The 16,649-nt window shown below is 43.0% G+C and overlaps 1 long non-coding RNA gene across 1 annotated transcript in view; it reads right to left on the bottom strand.

The window, feature by feature from the left end:
- Positions 1–12,126, bottom strand: part of LOC131478563 (uncharacterized) — an 84,081-nt gene extending 71,955 nt beyond the window's left edge. Inside the window, exon 1 of the long non-coding RNA XR_009244550.1 lies at positions 11,994–12,126. This is a non-coding gene — a long non-coding RNA (uncharacterized LOC131478563). The remainder of the gene's footprint in view (positions 1–11,993) is intronic.
- Positions 12,127–16,649: the final 4,523 nt, after the last annotated feature.

Below are 16,649 nucleotides of genomic sequence, written 5' to 3'. Positions count from 1 at the left end.
GCAATCATGATTCTTTTTTTTTTTTTAGGTTTATTTATTTTTATTGGAAAGTCAGATATACAGAGAGGAGGAGAGACAGAGAGGAACATCTTCCATCCGATGATTCACTCCTCAAGTGAGTGCAACGGCTGATGCTATGCCGATCTCAAGCCAGGATCCAGGAACCTATTCCAGGTCCCACGCGGGTGCAGTGTCCCAAAGCTTTGGGCTGTCCTCAACTGCTTTCCCAGGCCACAAGCAGGGAGCTGGATGGGAAGCAGAGCTGCTGGGCTTAGAACCAGCGCCCATATGGGATCCCGGGGCGTTCAAGGCGAGGACTTAAGCCGCTAGGCCACTGTGCCGGGCCCCAATCATGATTCTTAAAATCTCTGAACACAGGATATTTTTCCATTTTTCTGTTTCTACTTTACTTTCCTTCTTCAGTGTCTTATAATTTTCAATGTAAAGGTTTTCATGTCTTTAAGTAAATTGCTTCTACAATTATTTACTCATTCTGCAGATGGTGTCAATAGAAACTCTTACTAGATTTTTTGGGTAGTTTGTTGTTTATGTATATAAATGCTATCATTATTTGCTGATTTTCTATCTTGTGACTCTATTACTGTAATTTATTCTAAAGGTTTTATGGAGTCTGTAGAGCTTTCTATTTATATGATCATGTCATCTACAGAGATGTAATTTTACTTCATTTTTCATTGCTTTGGATTTTATTTCCTTTCTTATTTAACTGATCTTTCTAGGACTTCCTAGAGTCTATCAAAAATAAGCAGTAAGAGCATCTTTGCTTTGTATCAAATCTTGGAGGGAACACTTTCAGTTGTATCTCTTTCATTATGATGCTATTACTACAGATTTTCACAGTTGACCTTCACTGTGTTGAAGTAAGTTACTTCTACATCTATTTTGTTGCATTTTAACATGGATGGATATTGTACTTTTTCAGATGCTTTTTCTTTATCTATTGAGATAATAATGTATTGTTTTCATTTTTTTCAATAAGTTGTATCACATTAATTGCTTTGTATATGTGGAGTCATAATAAATACTAACCTATACTAGGTCATGCTATATGATCCTTTTACTATACTATTACATGAATTATTAGATACACTTTTAAACCAATTATTCTATCTATATAAGCTTAGCAAATTTCATGTATTTCACAATAGAGATCTAGGAGCACAGTGATACTTCCCCTCCTACCCTCCCTCTTGCCCGCATCCCACAGCCACCCTATTTTTTTGTTTCATGGGCTTTCAGTATCTTTTTTTAAGTCTAACTCTTTTGCCTGTGGCTTGTGTTATGCTTTTTTTGAATGTTGGAGCCCAGACACCATTTTAACCTAATAAACTAGTAAGCTGAATCTGAGTCCAATTTACAGGAATGCATCTCTATTTTAAAGCTGCATACTCTAAATCAGGTAGGAACACAAATGGTCAACATCTGCAGCAAATGATCTTTTTTTCTGTAACATTCACTGGATTTATTTATATTTGGATTCCTTTTTTTCTTCTTTGTATAGGGACATATTTAACATCTGCAAGCTATATTCACAATAGTAGTTTCAGAATGTAACTGTGACTCTAGTAAGAGTATACAACTAAAAATAGTTACAGAAATCATACTTAAAATAGGTAGGAGTCTTTCCAAAAGTATACAAGATAAAATGCTCCTGACATAAAGTACCAATAGGTATCTATGTGACACATGCATAATACAAAGCTAGATAGTGTTCTGCAATTAAACAAAAAATGTGTTCACATGCTAGATCCATTTCTTATGTTTTCTAGTTCACCAGTTTGGATGTACAAGAAGGTTAGTAATATTTTCTTCTCAGGGTTAGCATCAGGACTGAAATATAATATAATATTATAGGTTAAACTACAGAGATTGCAAATATTCAACATTTTGGAGCTTAAAAATGACCACATTCATATGGTTTAAACTCAAATATGTAAAATATTTTGTACATAGAAATCATTAAGTAACTGGTAGTGATTTTTGCTTCCTTGGGCAAGCAAGTGGACTTGGAGACTCTTCTCCCATCACACTTCCCACTGTAGTTCCACTGGCCTGTTTATGAAAACAGCAAAAGCTTTGTTATATTCCCTAGTTCTCAAAGCTTGTGTGTATTTCTGGACAGTGGTTCAGAAGTATCCAAAGTCAAGAGTTAGGGGAAACGAAAATGTAAGTGGATGCTTCTTTGAGCTAAAAAATTCGAAACAAAATACAAACTATGAGTGTGCTAAGACTGAGAAAAGAGATTGGTGTTGAATGAGAACCGGTTTGGGACCCTTAGTTGTGAAGCTGCAACAAATTTTATAGGAAGGGGGTTATCTATTAGACACATCGATCCTTATTATTTCTGTATCTGTTATACTGACTACTCACCCACCCACAGCGCCCAATGCAAGTGGGTTTGGCAGTGTCTTGTAAATTAATGAATAGTATCTGTGAGGATCAGAAGGAAGCTCTCTATCTGTTCCCCTTTCCATAAGTTTTCCCACAACTGAAGGCAAATGAAGTGTTTAAATTAAATAAATTGAAGACAGGATGAATATTTCAAGGAGAGGAATATGTATAACCCTGGGGCAGCCTATTCAGCGAAGCTCTCCCCAGGTAGGGACACTGAGAGAGTGAGAGTGAGAGAGAGAGGGAGAACCCTTACATCTTAATGTCAGGGACCACATATTTATGTTGTCCCTTGTCTTTCATTCTGCTACTTAGTTTATTTTTCCCATAACTCCAAAGTGGTAGAGTTCAATAATAATAATGCACTTAACTCTTTAAAAATCAATAAAAACCTCTTATTTTTAAAATATATGGTTTCAAGCTCTTTTACTCGGTAATAGAAAGCAGCAACCCCTATTTTATCTATTTTGATGTAAGTAATTTCCTCTTCCACAGATCTTTCTAAGTGGAACAACTGCTCAATTTCCTACTGAGGATATTCTCTCATAGACTTGAAGACATCTATTAAACTTGTATAGCTTCCTGTTGCAGCCCAGTAGCCTTAACTAACTCTCTCTCTCTCTCTCTCTCTCTCTCTCTCTCTCTCTCATCCATAGAAGTAATTTCCTATCAAATACACTCTTCAGATGATGATCTCTGCATCTTTTCCAATTTCTCCTACACATTATTATAAATAGGAAGATTCCCAGGCAAAATTATATGATCATTGTGGAAGTGCTCTCTGAAAAGGAGAACAATGCTTTTGTTTTTAGGTAATTCAATGTGATGCAGGTATGGCTGTTCGAATAAGACCCGTGAAGACGGGTGCAGGGACTATCCTCAAGAATTCTGACTTTATGAATAGTTATGAGAAGAATCTATGTTCTGCAGTGAGGCTTCAACAACCGTTACCAACAACAGGCGCAACTGATTAAAGACGGGTCTATATTGTTAGACTTTAAATCTGGACTAGCCAGTGAATGCTCCCACCAATGAGATATGAAGGAAGTAATATTATGTCCTATTCTGGGATTAATTTTTTTTAGTACTAACAATTACCAGTTCTTCCTTTTGGGACCCAAATCTGCCCTGTAAAATGCCAAACTCTCTTGTTGGGAGAATGTGTATAAGGATAACACGAATAGGTACAGATAGATACATTCAAGCTTAGCATCACCGTGGTCTTTGTCAGCCTGGTAGCATATGCGTGCCACTTGGATTATACAACTCAGCCAAACAAACTGCTAAACACCACTGATTGGCTGTATCAACTGTATGTGGAGAAAAAATTGTTTTGCCCAATTTAGGCCCAATTCTTGGCCTCTAACATTGTCAGAGATAATATGAAAAAGTTTTAGTAAGTCACTGCTCATGTAATGGTTTGTTATGTAGCAGCAGATAACCAGAATAGAAAGAAAACACAATCCTGTCTCTTTATTTTACTCTTTTGCTACATATCCACCATTGTTCTTCTATCCTGTAAGTATCCTTGAATATTGTAGCCAATTTTCTGCAGTTGTAGTTATAACTACTGGAGTTAATATAGCGGGCTTGTAAATTATCACACAAATAATTCTAAATATTTTTATAAGAATTTGGATTTCTAGGTTTTGTGGCTACCAGTTAGCAGGAACACAGTTTGGCAGGAACACTAACAAAGATCAAAATGCTAAACAGACAATTGCATCTCTATACGAAAGCTTTTGCTATTTTGGAGTGCTAAGCAGAATTTTGGTCCCACTGTACTTATAAGAACATGTGAAGTTAAAATGTAATTTTTTCATCAACAGTCAAATGATGTGAGCTCTGCTTTGATCCACTATAAGTCAAAAGGTAAGTGTTGTAACTCATATTTTTACATCAAAGAATGATTCCTGATTTAGCTTCCTCATTAAGCATAAAGCCATAGTACTACAATGGAAAAGACAGCTGAATGTATCTAGGAGGGAAAGATGCAAAACTACAGTATATTCTAGTATGCCTTGGTCCACCCATATGGGTCAATCGAATGATTCATAATTCTCAAAGTATTGAAGCAGATACTTATTTACTGAGGGCTCTGAGGACCTTTCTCTGTGGATGGTGTTCTTGGAACTCCCAATTTTGTTATACTTTCTGAAAGCTTTTGCAAATCTCAAAGCATTATATGAACATAAAAGTTTCATTCTGTTATTTCTAGTAAATAAACCATCTGCAATCCTACTAGAATGACTGTCCTGTATTTGTGACTGACCTTTCTTGATATTAATGCAACAGAAATAGAACGTTATTTCTTTTTTGTTTGCTTGTTTAAAATCAGAAAATCAAACTAACTAGCTGCCATGAGGTCAACTATTTTATAAAACTATTTCAAGGTATGTCAGTACAGCTACCAACACAATTTCACTATCAGGAGTTATTAATGCAAGTTTAATTTTATTTAATGCCATAATATGGTTGGTGTCTACATTCTTTCCCAATTCTTCCAAGTTTGAAAATAAAATATGTTTAAGATAATTCATACAAGCACACACACAGCAATAGTTCACAAGGAGAAGCAGTTGCTGGGAATTTCTCGGTGGTTCAGTCTATTCTGTTACACTGGCTGTGGCTACTCAGAGTTATTTCTACTACATGGGAGTTCTGACTGTGGAACACGGTAGAAACCATACTCTCACAGTCAATCCAGAAAAGAAAATCAAAGACAGAGGCAACATATTGCACTTGGACTTTTGGTAAATTGACAGACAGGTGGTTAGCATTGTGGAAAAGTCTGTTCAGGGCCTATCACAGACACAGGAACCAGAACAATCATCTAAGGCAGTTTAGTTGAATCATTGGTGATAAAGGACAAGGGTAGCCATAAATGAAACAGTATTTGGGCTTTTCTGATTTAGAATATATTTTCACCAACCTCTGATGTTTAAAATGAAAACAGGTAGAAACAACATCATGGCCGGAGTAGGGGATAAAGCCACCAGCTGGAACACCAGCATCCAGTGCATGCATTGGCTTATGTCCCAGTTGCTCCACTACCGATCCACTCCCTGCTAAAGGAGGCAACAAGTCAGCTCTAGTGCCTGCGTCCCTGTCACTTCTGCGGGGGATCCTGATGAGGTCCTGGTTCCTGGCTTCAATGTGACCCAGTCTTTACTATTGTAGCCATCTATGGACTAAATCAGTGGATGGACGATCTCTTTCTGTAACTCTTTCAAAATTAATAAGCAATTTTTATTTGAAAGGCAGAGTTACACAGAGAGGAGAGAAACAGGCAGAGCGGGAGGAAGAGAGGAGATATCTTCTATCTGCTAATTCACTTCCCAAATGGCCACAACGGCCAGAGCTGAGCTGATCTGACACTGGGAGTCAGGAACCTCTTCTGATCTCCCACATGGATGCAGGGGCCCAAGGCCTTGGACCATCCTGCACTGCTACCAGGTGCGTTAGCAGGGAACTGGATCAGAAGTGGAGCTACTAGAATTCAAACTGGTGCCTATATGGGATGCTGGCCCACAGGCAAAAGCCCAGTCTCCCATGCCATGGTGCTGGCCTCAATAAATCTTTTTAAAAATAAATAACATGTAGTAGATACATTCAGTTGAAGGAAATGTATTTGGGATGAACATTAATCACGCCATTTCAGGAAGCAGAAATGGTTGTGATATCTGTAGTCTAAAAAGTTTCTGAAGTTTAGGTCACCTAAGAGGATGTATGTTAAACAATGTAATTACTTAATTACTGGATTCTGTGGGCTTATTAAGAAATCTCTATTTTGTAGTTAAGAAACTTTGAGGTCAATAAAGAATAGGAAAGAGACTCTGAAAATCGAGTGATGGTCCTGCTGCATAGTAGTAATTAAGATGAGCAGATAGGGACATCTGACAGAAGGAATCTATGAATCTAAGAAAGCTCTAGATTTAAGGTCCTGCATTTGTCTGACTTTTGCAAGCGTCGAATAAGTACACCTGATCATATGCTTTTTGAAATTTGAAAAGTAAGACTATGTTTTGTGATTTACTGTTTATGCTCATTCTGATATGCCTTCCAACATTTTTCCTTGACCAGGTGCCATTGTGTGGCCAACTGAAAAGTACATAGGATTAAATATAGATTGTTATAGATTCAACTTGGAAGTTACTAGTCAACTAACTTGAGCAAGTCACAGAACCACTCTAAGTTCTGCTAGCATTTTAATGGAAAAAAGATTTACTCTATTCATCTGTCAGGATATATTAGGAAAAATGGAGTGCAGTATTTATTACAAGTATTTATATACTACAAAATGCTGTGCAGTGTTAATAGTAAGTCTTTAGTGATTAAGCTTTAAAAATTTTTATTTCTTGGATTATGGCCACATCTGAAAAATCTGGCTATACTTTTTCTCAGCACATATAATTATGGCAAGTTTATTTCTCAACACTAAATTTCAAATTTTACTTCAAAGCAGCCACTGCAAAAAATAGAGAAAAAAGTTTTAAAAAGTCAAAGCACTGACAGGGAGTTTTTATGAAATCTTTCCTGGGATTTTGAAATTAGATTAGCTTCCTTTGTTATGATGAAGATATGTTAAGCCTGTCCACAGTGTTTATATGATTAAAGCACTGTCCATCATAAGGCAATAGTGGTTTTTTTTACATAAGAATGAACTCAAGCAGGGGGCCCAGCATGGTGGCCTAGCATAAGGCAATAGTGGTTTTTTTACATAAGAATGAACTCAAGCAGGGGGCCCAGCATGGTGGCCTAGCAGCTAAAGTCCTCCCCTTGAATTACCAGGATCCCATATGGGTGCCAGTTCTAATCCCTGCAGTCCCACTTCCCATCCAGCTCCCTGTTTGTGGCCTGGGAAAACAGTCGGCCCAAAGCCTCGGGACACTGCACCCTTGTGGGAGACCTGGAAGAGGATCTGGACTCCTGGCTTTGGACTGGCTCAGCTCCAGCCACTGCAGCCGCTTGGGGAGTGAACCAGTAGACAGAAGATTTTCCTCTCTGTCTCTCCTTTCTCTGAATATCTGACTTTGTAATAAAAATACATAAATCTTTTTTAAAAAAACAATGAACTCAAGCCATCTATTACAACTAAACCATGGATATTGTCTCAGAGAGTTGTGAAAAATGACAAACAACATTCTGACATAGAGGGTGTATTAACATAGAAAACTGACTGCTAAAGACTCACTCACTGGAAAACTTTTAGCAAATTTATGATGATTCAAGTATAGAAAATCAATGTTTTTTTGAGGCCACCACTGTGGCACAGTGAACAAAGCCACCAATTACCTCCAGCGCATGAATCTCATATGGGTAACGATTCTTTGGGCTGCTCTGCTTCCCCTCCAGCTCCCTGGTCATGTGCCAGGGGAGGCAGAAGAAGGACAGTCCAAGCTCTTGGGCCCCTTTACCAGTGTGGGAGGGCCAGAAGCAGTTCCTGGCTGCTGGCTTTGGAATGGCCTAGCTCCAGCCACTGCTGCCATTTGAGAAGTGAACCAGCACACAAAAGATTCTCTGTGTAACCATGATTGCAGGCATTAGGGGAATGAATCAACTTATAGAAATTCTCTCTCTGTAATGCTGCCTTCCAAATAAATAAATTAATTTAAAAAAAAAACCTCAATGTTTTCACCTCTTTACTGTAAACCATAAAGATATTGGTCCATGCTACACAAGAAACAAAACATTTCAGAGTAAACTTGAATATTGATGTATTCATTTACAATGAGAAATGTAATTGACAATGTGACTGAAGAGTGAGATCAGTCAGTCCAACATTTTCTCAAGGTGCAGAAAAATTACCAAGGAGGTAAACTATAATTAGAAAAGCCTGATAAGGAAGTTGAATGATTCAGTTATCAAATGTGATAGCCAAAATTAGTTATGTGGAACCCCAAGGAGGGACACTCTGAACCTTCCATAAATGTTTGATAAATCAAAGAAAATATTCTCTTGGAGTTTTTCCCAACACAGACAACAGGTGGAGGAAACTGTTGGGTCTCCAGAGACATAATACTAATTTTTAACATTACTGTGTAATATAAAACAGAAATTTAGGCATTGAGAGGGACATATATAAGTAAAATATGTCAATCTTATTTTATGAAAATCCACCAGTATTTAAAATGCTCTTGTATTTCTCATGGACATCTGAATTTTAAACTTACTGTTTTAATACTGGGAAACCAAAGTTAAGTCAGTGTTTTCAGTTGCGAGTATCTGTGACCAAAAGAGAAAAGATTATTTACTGAAAAGCAGGAATGTGTCAAATTACATTTATATATTTAGCAATTATTTTCTGAACATGAATAGCTCACTTTAGTTGCTAAGGTGACTGTTAAGGAATCCTTATAGAACCAAGAAAGCATTCTTCCTGGGCCTGTCTGGGAGGGTGCTTGCAAAGGACACTGCGATGTGAGTCAGTGGACCGAACGGAAAGACCCACCCAGAGGGCGGCTGAATCCCACACAGAACCAAAAAGCGGAAGGAAGAATTCTCTCTTCTTTCCTGGACCTGGGATACCTTTTCATCTTTGGACATTAAAATTCCAGTCTCTCTGGCCTTTGGACTCCAGAATTCACAGCAGAAATAGCTGAGCTTTCAGACCTTCAGCTTCGACTGAAGAATTACACTATCAGCTTGCCTGATTCTGTGACCGCACACTACCATCATCCCAGCCTTCAGCTTTCAGATGCCTGAGCACGGGGCTGCTCTGCCTCTTCTTCCATGTGAGCCAATGCCCCTAAAAAGCTCCTCTCTCCTTCTCTCCCCCAACCCCTTTCTCCCTTTCTCTCTCCCTCTCACTTTCTCTTTCCTTTCTTTCCTTCCTTCCTATCTATCTAGCTACACCCTATTCTCTCTGGAAAGCTGTAATAACTTACACTAGTTATAATATCTTTGTAGTCTATCCACTGCATCTGATGCTATCATTGAGATGATTCCCTGACATAAATAAAAAAGATCACAAGGACACGTGCTTCCATCCATATATGAGATTTTTGTGCAAAAAATAACATGACAAAATAATCTGCTTTTTGGCCAAATTTTTCCAGTAAATATCCATGTTGAAGTGGATGTCCTTTATAAGGACAATTTAGACATGAAAAGAGTGTCATTCAGAGAGAAAGGAACAAAGGAGACTATCTTGGTTTTGACTTTTGTCCAGGACAATATCTATCTAAATGTATTCTATGGCATTCGTTACCAGGGCAAAAAAATCTCACATGCAAGATTATTATAGTGTAAAAGATATTTTAAAAATCACTGATAATGATTTCAAATTCCGTATTACAATTATCCTTAAGAAATTGCAAATTAGGGGGCCAGGCATGATAGCCTAGCAGCTAAATCCTCACCTTGCATGCACCAGAATCTCATATGGGGGTGGTTTGTGTCCCAGCTGCTCTATTTCCCATCCAGCAACCTGCTTGTGGCCTGGGAAAGCAGTCAAGGATGGCCCAAAGCCTTGGGACCCTGCACCACAGCATAGCCTGTCCTTGTCCCACATCCATCCTGGCTCTTGTGAGCACCAGCAAATGCTGGAGCCTAGCCCAGTGTGACTCTCCACCTGAGCCAGCCCATATGCACACTGCTGGGTGCTGCAGTCTCTCCTAGCCAAGTCCACCAAGAGCCTTGGCTCTCTCACTCAGCACTGGTTGCTGCAGTCCAGCAGGGGAGGCCCCAGAGTTCCCCTACCAGCTCCACTCCAGCTCTGGGTCTTGCGCAGGCAAGCAGGTGTTGAAGCTTGCCTCAGTCTGACCTCTCCCAAGACTCTGTCCTATCCAAATGCTGAGGACTGCTCCAGCCTTTTCTGGCTTGGCCTACCCCCTGCCCCAATTCTTGTGCCCGCCAGTGGGAGCTTTAGCCTAATAGGGGAGTTCCCCCAGTTCCCCAAAAGGCCTGCTCCCAGCTCTGGATCTCACATGTGTCAACAGGTACAGTGGCCATGCTCGGCAGGCATGGTCTGCCCTCAGTCCCAGCAGGTACTGCAGCCTGGCCCCCTCTTCCTCCTAGCCCCAGCCCCAGGAATGTCAGGTGGCTTCCTACAAGGTCCCTTCTATGGCTCAGCCTGCCTTGGCCTGTTACCACCCCCAACTCTCTGTATAAACCACTGGGTGGTGCACTTCCATAGAGGCGAGCCCCTAAAGAGTCTGCCTCTAGATCAGGTTCTCCGGCATTCTGATGGCTACTGCGGCCCAGCTTGATGCAGCTCACCCACTGCTCAGACATCTGTGGATGCTGTGGCTAGCCCAGTCAGGCATGCTCTCCAGCCCCAGCTTTTCTGTGCACCAAAGAGCAGCATAAATGAATAAAAAGTATGGTACTCCTTTACATTTTTTGTGTGATTATTAAACAAATCAACCATTAGGTTATTCAAAATCCTTTTTCTTATTTATTATAAAAGTTTTGGAAACACTGAAATCCACAATAATTTTCACAATTTTGTTTTAAACAGACAAGTGCTTGAAAAGAAAATCCAGATTCCATTTTAAAAATTATTCTCTGTAAGTTAAATATGCGATAGAGAAACACACATACATGTGCCAACCCGCAGAAATCCAAAATATTATCACTGTTATTAAATAAAACATCTAACACGAGGTTATAGTTTGGCTCTTAAAACTGAATCAGTACATCTCAACCCAGGATGATTTTCCCCACTAAAGAGGCACTTGACAATTTCTGAAGGTACCTGAATTGTTTATGTGGGCAGAGGTCACAAATAAACAGTGTTTTCTGTTGAGTTCTTTGACGTGTTGTCATTCAGCCAGGAATACTCTGATCAGATCCAAACTCCACTTTTACCAGACCACACCTTCCTTTTAGCTTAATTCTACAATTTGATAGCACTGTATAAAAGTGACTTTGGTACAGTGGTTGTGCAAATGTCATTTGAAACAAGCACGTTAAAATGTTAGGCAGTGTTTAGGAAACTTGAGCGTTTATATAACCAATACCTGGAAGCTCTCTTCAAATGCACACATATTTATGTACGTATATGTATGCTCCAGAAAGCTCATGAAAATTAAAACCAAGTATTTCATCCAAAAATCCTTTCAAAACCTGTAAAGAATTTTATGCTATGTATTTCCATTAACTTTTGTGAACGTCTCGCAGATTAATAGCTGTCAAAAGTTCCCCCCCACATCATGTTTCATCTCTGTACCTTACGGGCCATTATGTCTATTTAACCCCCCAGGTTACAACCTGTGTCCTCGGTCCCGGGAGTCACGTCTTTTGCCACACACCACACCTCAGCTCTACTGCATATCATATGTCCTCTGCCCCACATGGCTTATCATGGCTGCTTGACGTCCTCTGCCTCCCACATCACAATGTCTCAAATTCTCTGCCCCAACTCAGCAGCCCCATATGTCACGTCCCGTCACCTCGGCCCTGCACGTCAAGTTACAGCTCCACTCCTCGGCCCCATACGTTATGGCATTTCTCATCAACTTAGTCCTACTCCAGATTCCTTTTCTCATCTCAGTCCTATAGGGCAAATCCCGTCTGCTTTCGTCGGCCCCAGAAATCTTGTCTCAACGGACCCCCACCCCAATTTCCCCATCTCATACCTTCCTTCTCAAATCCTGTGCCCCTCATGCGCCTTAAGAGTTCCACTCCTCAACCCCTACTTCTCGTCCTTTGGAGCCACATCTCAGCAATTCAGCCACGCTTTTGCACGTCGGCTCCTCCACACTGCACCTCCTGTAACGTCTCGGAAATTTAGCCCCTCGTATCACGTAGTGTCTCCACTCTGCATCCACGTCACGTAACGTCTGGGCGACTCTCTACCCCACGTCACGTAACATCTCGCCTCCTCTCTACCTCACGCACGTAACGTCTGGTCGACTCTCTACCCCACGTCACGTAACGTCTCGCCTCCTCTCGGACCCACATCACATAACGTCTGGGTGACTCTCTACCCCACGTCACGTAACGTCTCGCCTCCTCTCAACCTCACGCACGTAACGTCTGGGTGACTCTCTACCCCACGTCACGTAACGTCTCGCCTCCTCTCGGCCCCACATCAGGTAATGTCTGGGCGACTCTCTACCCCACGTCACGTAACGTCTCGCCTCCTCTCGGCCCCACGTCACGTAAAGTCTGGGTGACTCTACCCCACGTCACGTAACGTCTCGCCTCCTCTCTACCTCACACACGTCACATAACGCCTGGGTGACTCTCCACCCCACGTCACGTAACGTCTCGCCTCCTCTCTACCTCACGCACGTAACGTCTGGTCGACTCTCTACCCCACGTCACGTAACGTCTCACCTCCTCTCTACCTCACGCACTTAACGTCTGGTCGACTCTCTACCCCACGCACGTAACGTCTCACCTCCTCTCTACCTCACGCACGGAACGTCCCGGCGACTCTCTACCCCACGTCACGTAACGTCTCGCCTCCTCTCTAGCTCACGCACGTAACGTCTGGGTGACTCTCTACCCCACGTCACGTAACGTCTCGCCTCCTCTCACCTCACGCACGTCACGTAATGTCTCGCCTCCTCTCACCTCACGCACGTAACGTCTGGTCGACTCTCTACCCCACGTCACGTAACGTCTCACCTCCTCTCTACCTCACGCACGAAACGTCTGGGTGACTCTCTACCCCACGTCACGTAACGTCTCGCCTCCTCTCACCCCACGTCACGTAATGTCTCGCCTCCTCTTACCTCACGCACGTAACGTCTGGTCGACTCTCTACCCCACGTCACGTAACGTCTCGCCTCCTCTCTACCTCATGCACGAAACGTCCGGGACTCTCTACCCCACGTCACGTAACATCTCGCCTCCTCTCTACCTCACGCACGTAACGTCTGGGTGACTCTCTACCCCACGTCACGTAACGTCTCGCCTCCTCTCACCTCACACACGTCATGTAATGTCTCGCCTCCTCTCACCTCACGCACGTAACGTCTGGTCGACTCTCTACCCCACGTCACGTAACGTCTCACCTCCTCTCGGCCTCACGCACGTAACGTCCGGGCGACTCTCTACCCCACGTCACGTAACGTCTCGCCTCCTCTCTACCTCACGCACGTAACGTCTGGGTGACTCTCTACCCCACGTCACGTAACGTCTCGCCTCCTCTCTACCTCACGCGCGTCACATAATGTCTGGGTGACTCTCTACCCCACGTCACGTAATGTCTCGCCTCCTCTCTACCTCACGCGCGTCACATAACGTCTGGGTGACTCTCTACCCCACGTCACGTAACGTCTCGCCTCCTCTCTACCTCACGCATGTAACATCTGGGCGACTCTCTACCCCACGTCACGTAATGTCTCGCCTCCTCTCGCCCACGTCAGGTAATGCTGGGCGACTCTCTACCCGTGTCGTGTGTCGGCTCGTCCCTAGGCCCTGGTCACATAGCTTCCCTATGTCACGTGATTGTTATTCCCCCTGCCGTGCTCATGGGGTAACGTGTGGACTGCTAGGCCCCAAGCCCTCCACCTCTAAAGTCGCTTTCCATCTGGTCGCCCTGCATGGCCTGCGCACTTCTGCCACTGCCTCTCGGCCTCTGCCCTGCATTTCCTGTCTTGCTTGCCTGGTAGGTGGTCTCTAGTCTCCTTTGCTCCCCCTGTACGTCATGGCCTGCATGCCTCATCTCTGCGGTGCACTCCCTTCACATCCTGTTAGATCGTTGTGGGAGTTTAGAGTAGAAAACTGGGACCAGGCACGGGTTGTTTTGACTCTCATGCAATGAATTGGACCACACTAGCACAGATAATCATTGTAACAACGAAGGTTTATTATACAAAAAGCAGGTACGCTTCGTAAGAGAGAAGAAGTAGGCAAAGAATGAAAGTTCAGATTGCACCTGAGACTCAACGCCCCAAAGAGAATGGAAACTGTGATTCTTTTTTAAATAAGGCATTGATCTTGAGTGAGGTTTCCTTATTGTGCTGATGTCGCCGGGCGTGCAGGCCAGCTGCCACTGTCACACTTACATACAGTTCTGACGCTTTGAAGCTGCTAATTCCTTTTGCTCAGCTTCTGCAATTAGCCTTTTTTTTTTTTCGCCTCCTGACTGAAGGTGGCAGACACTAAAAGGGTCTTGGAATTTATTTTTCCCAGCTTCTCCATTTACCCTCAGCTGTCTCCTGCTTCACCTTCCCCCATGGGAGACACAGTGAGCATCTTCTTGCAGTATAGCTGGGTTTGAGTTCTTCGCTGCAACTTCTTCAGGCTGCCTTAGATTGTATTCTTTGCCTCTGGGGCTTGTGGCAGTCTTGCCCTGTCCAACCGAGGGCGTAGTCTTGGAAAGCCAGTAATGCTATTGGAAGTAGAGACCTCTGTGGGATGATGGCATTTGTCCCAGATGAGAAAACAAAGGCAGCGTTTGGTAACACAAGTTTGATAAAGAGGCTCTAAGATGGGGAATAGCAGGGTGGTTAGGAGACCAAGAGCAGAGATGACGCGCCAGCAGGGCACCACAGGGGTTACCTCTGGGACACAGGAAAGCAAAGGGCAAACCATGGTGCGGGAGAGCTGCCAGGAGTGCAGCGCAGAGGCATTGTGGGAAACAGTGAAGGGCAGTGGATGTGTTCTTCCACAGGACGTGCAGCAGACAGGAAAGCTGAGGGGCGGTAAGAGTGACAGAAAGGAACCCGCAGGAAGCACCCGTCCCCACGGCACAGTGCCCTGCTAAGAGGGCCCAGGGGCAGCAGCCCGGCCAGGAGGGCTGTGCTGGTCCCGCCTAGGGCTGTGAGCTCACCAGAGCTTTTTGGGGTGCTGTGACTGCACAATAGGAGGCTCCAAATGTAGCAACGGTGATGACATCACCCTGTTAGCATCAGCACTTCTGCATCTCTTGTAAAGTGTGAAACAGATGACGACTCCGAGTTTTTGCTTTTTAGGCTAAGATCTATGTTGATACTATTTTTTTAAAAAACTAGAATGCAAGTCAGAATGGTTAGTTTTTGCACATCACTTGTATACCAAAAGCAAAGCCATTCATTTAGACTGAGTGTGGTGTCTTTATCTCAAAGAGCTTGTGTCATCCATGCTTTTTGTAAAAATGTTTAATGTAGAATAAGTGTTTTCCTGAATATCTGGAAGGACAATTTACTATGAGGAACTGTTTAAAAAAAAAACAGACAGTTTTCTGGGAAGAAATGGCAGAACACAGTGAAATGTGTGGCCTGGTGGGCTGGCCGAAAGCGAGCCCATCTGTGCTTGTTGTTCTCACACACATCAGCCAGCCTTGGGTGACAAGGGCAAGATTTTTGAAATGCATACTGTAAGTTATTTCGTTATGTGTTATGGTAATTCCTTTACCTTTTGTGTCTGCTCCCATTGGAAATGCTTGCTTGTCTAGCACTAAGAGGCCAAGGAACCTGCTCAGCACCTCGTTGTGTACCGTGTGTAAAGCCTCACCTTAGGCGTGAGTGCCCAAGGCGCTGGATGGAGTGAGCGTCCCTATTGGCCCTGTGAGCACTCCCTAAAGACTGTACTCCAGCCGAGGGCTGCAGGGGTCAGAATCAGGCCGCCAGGCAGGCTAACCCCTTCCTTGTAACCGCTCAGCTCTAGTTAGCTCTTTTAGGGTTGAAATCAGTGACTCCATCTTGATTTTTATTCCCCTCCTGTGACTAAGATCCTTTTATGAGCATATCACATCGCAGAGTCTGTATGTCAGCAAGAGGGAACACTGTTATAATCTGAAAAACAGGTGTACTCTACGTTGTTGATTGCATCATATAAATAGATGTAGTACTAGAAGTTGTTTCCCTATAGATATGCCAGTATTTCAACTATATCCTGTTAGGAGGAGAAACAAAAATTTTTTTTTTTATTATTATTGGAAAGCCAGATATACAGAGAGGAGGAGAGACAGAGAGGAAGATCTTCCATCCGATGATTCACTCCCCAAGTGAGCCGCAATGGGCCGGTGCGTGCCGATCTGAAGCCAGGAACCAGGAACCTCTTCCTGGTCTCCCACGCGGGTGCAGGGTCCCAAGGCTTTGGGCCGTCCTCGACTGCTTTTCCCAGGCCACAAGCAGGGAGCTGGATGGGAAGTGGAGCTGCCGGGATTAGAACCGGCGCCCATATGGGATCCTGGGGCGTTCAAGGCTAGGACTTTAGCCACTAGGCCACTGTGCCGGGCCCAGAAATCATTTTTTTATAAGAAACCAAGTAACCTTATAAAAGGTCAGAATTTTATAGAAATTAACTAAACAAAAGGTGATTGTTTCCATCTATTTACAAAATATCTGAAAGATATA

Source organism: Ochotona princeps, chromosome X (assembly GCF_030435755.1).
Source record: "Ochotona princeps isolate mOchPri1 chromosome X, mOchPri1.hap1, whole genome shotgun sequence".
NCBI lineage: Eukaryota > Metazoa > Chordata > Mammalia > Lagomorpha > Ochotonidae > Ochotona > Ochotona princeps.
This window is presented reverse-complemented; position numbering and strand designations above follow the sequence as displayed.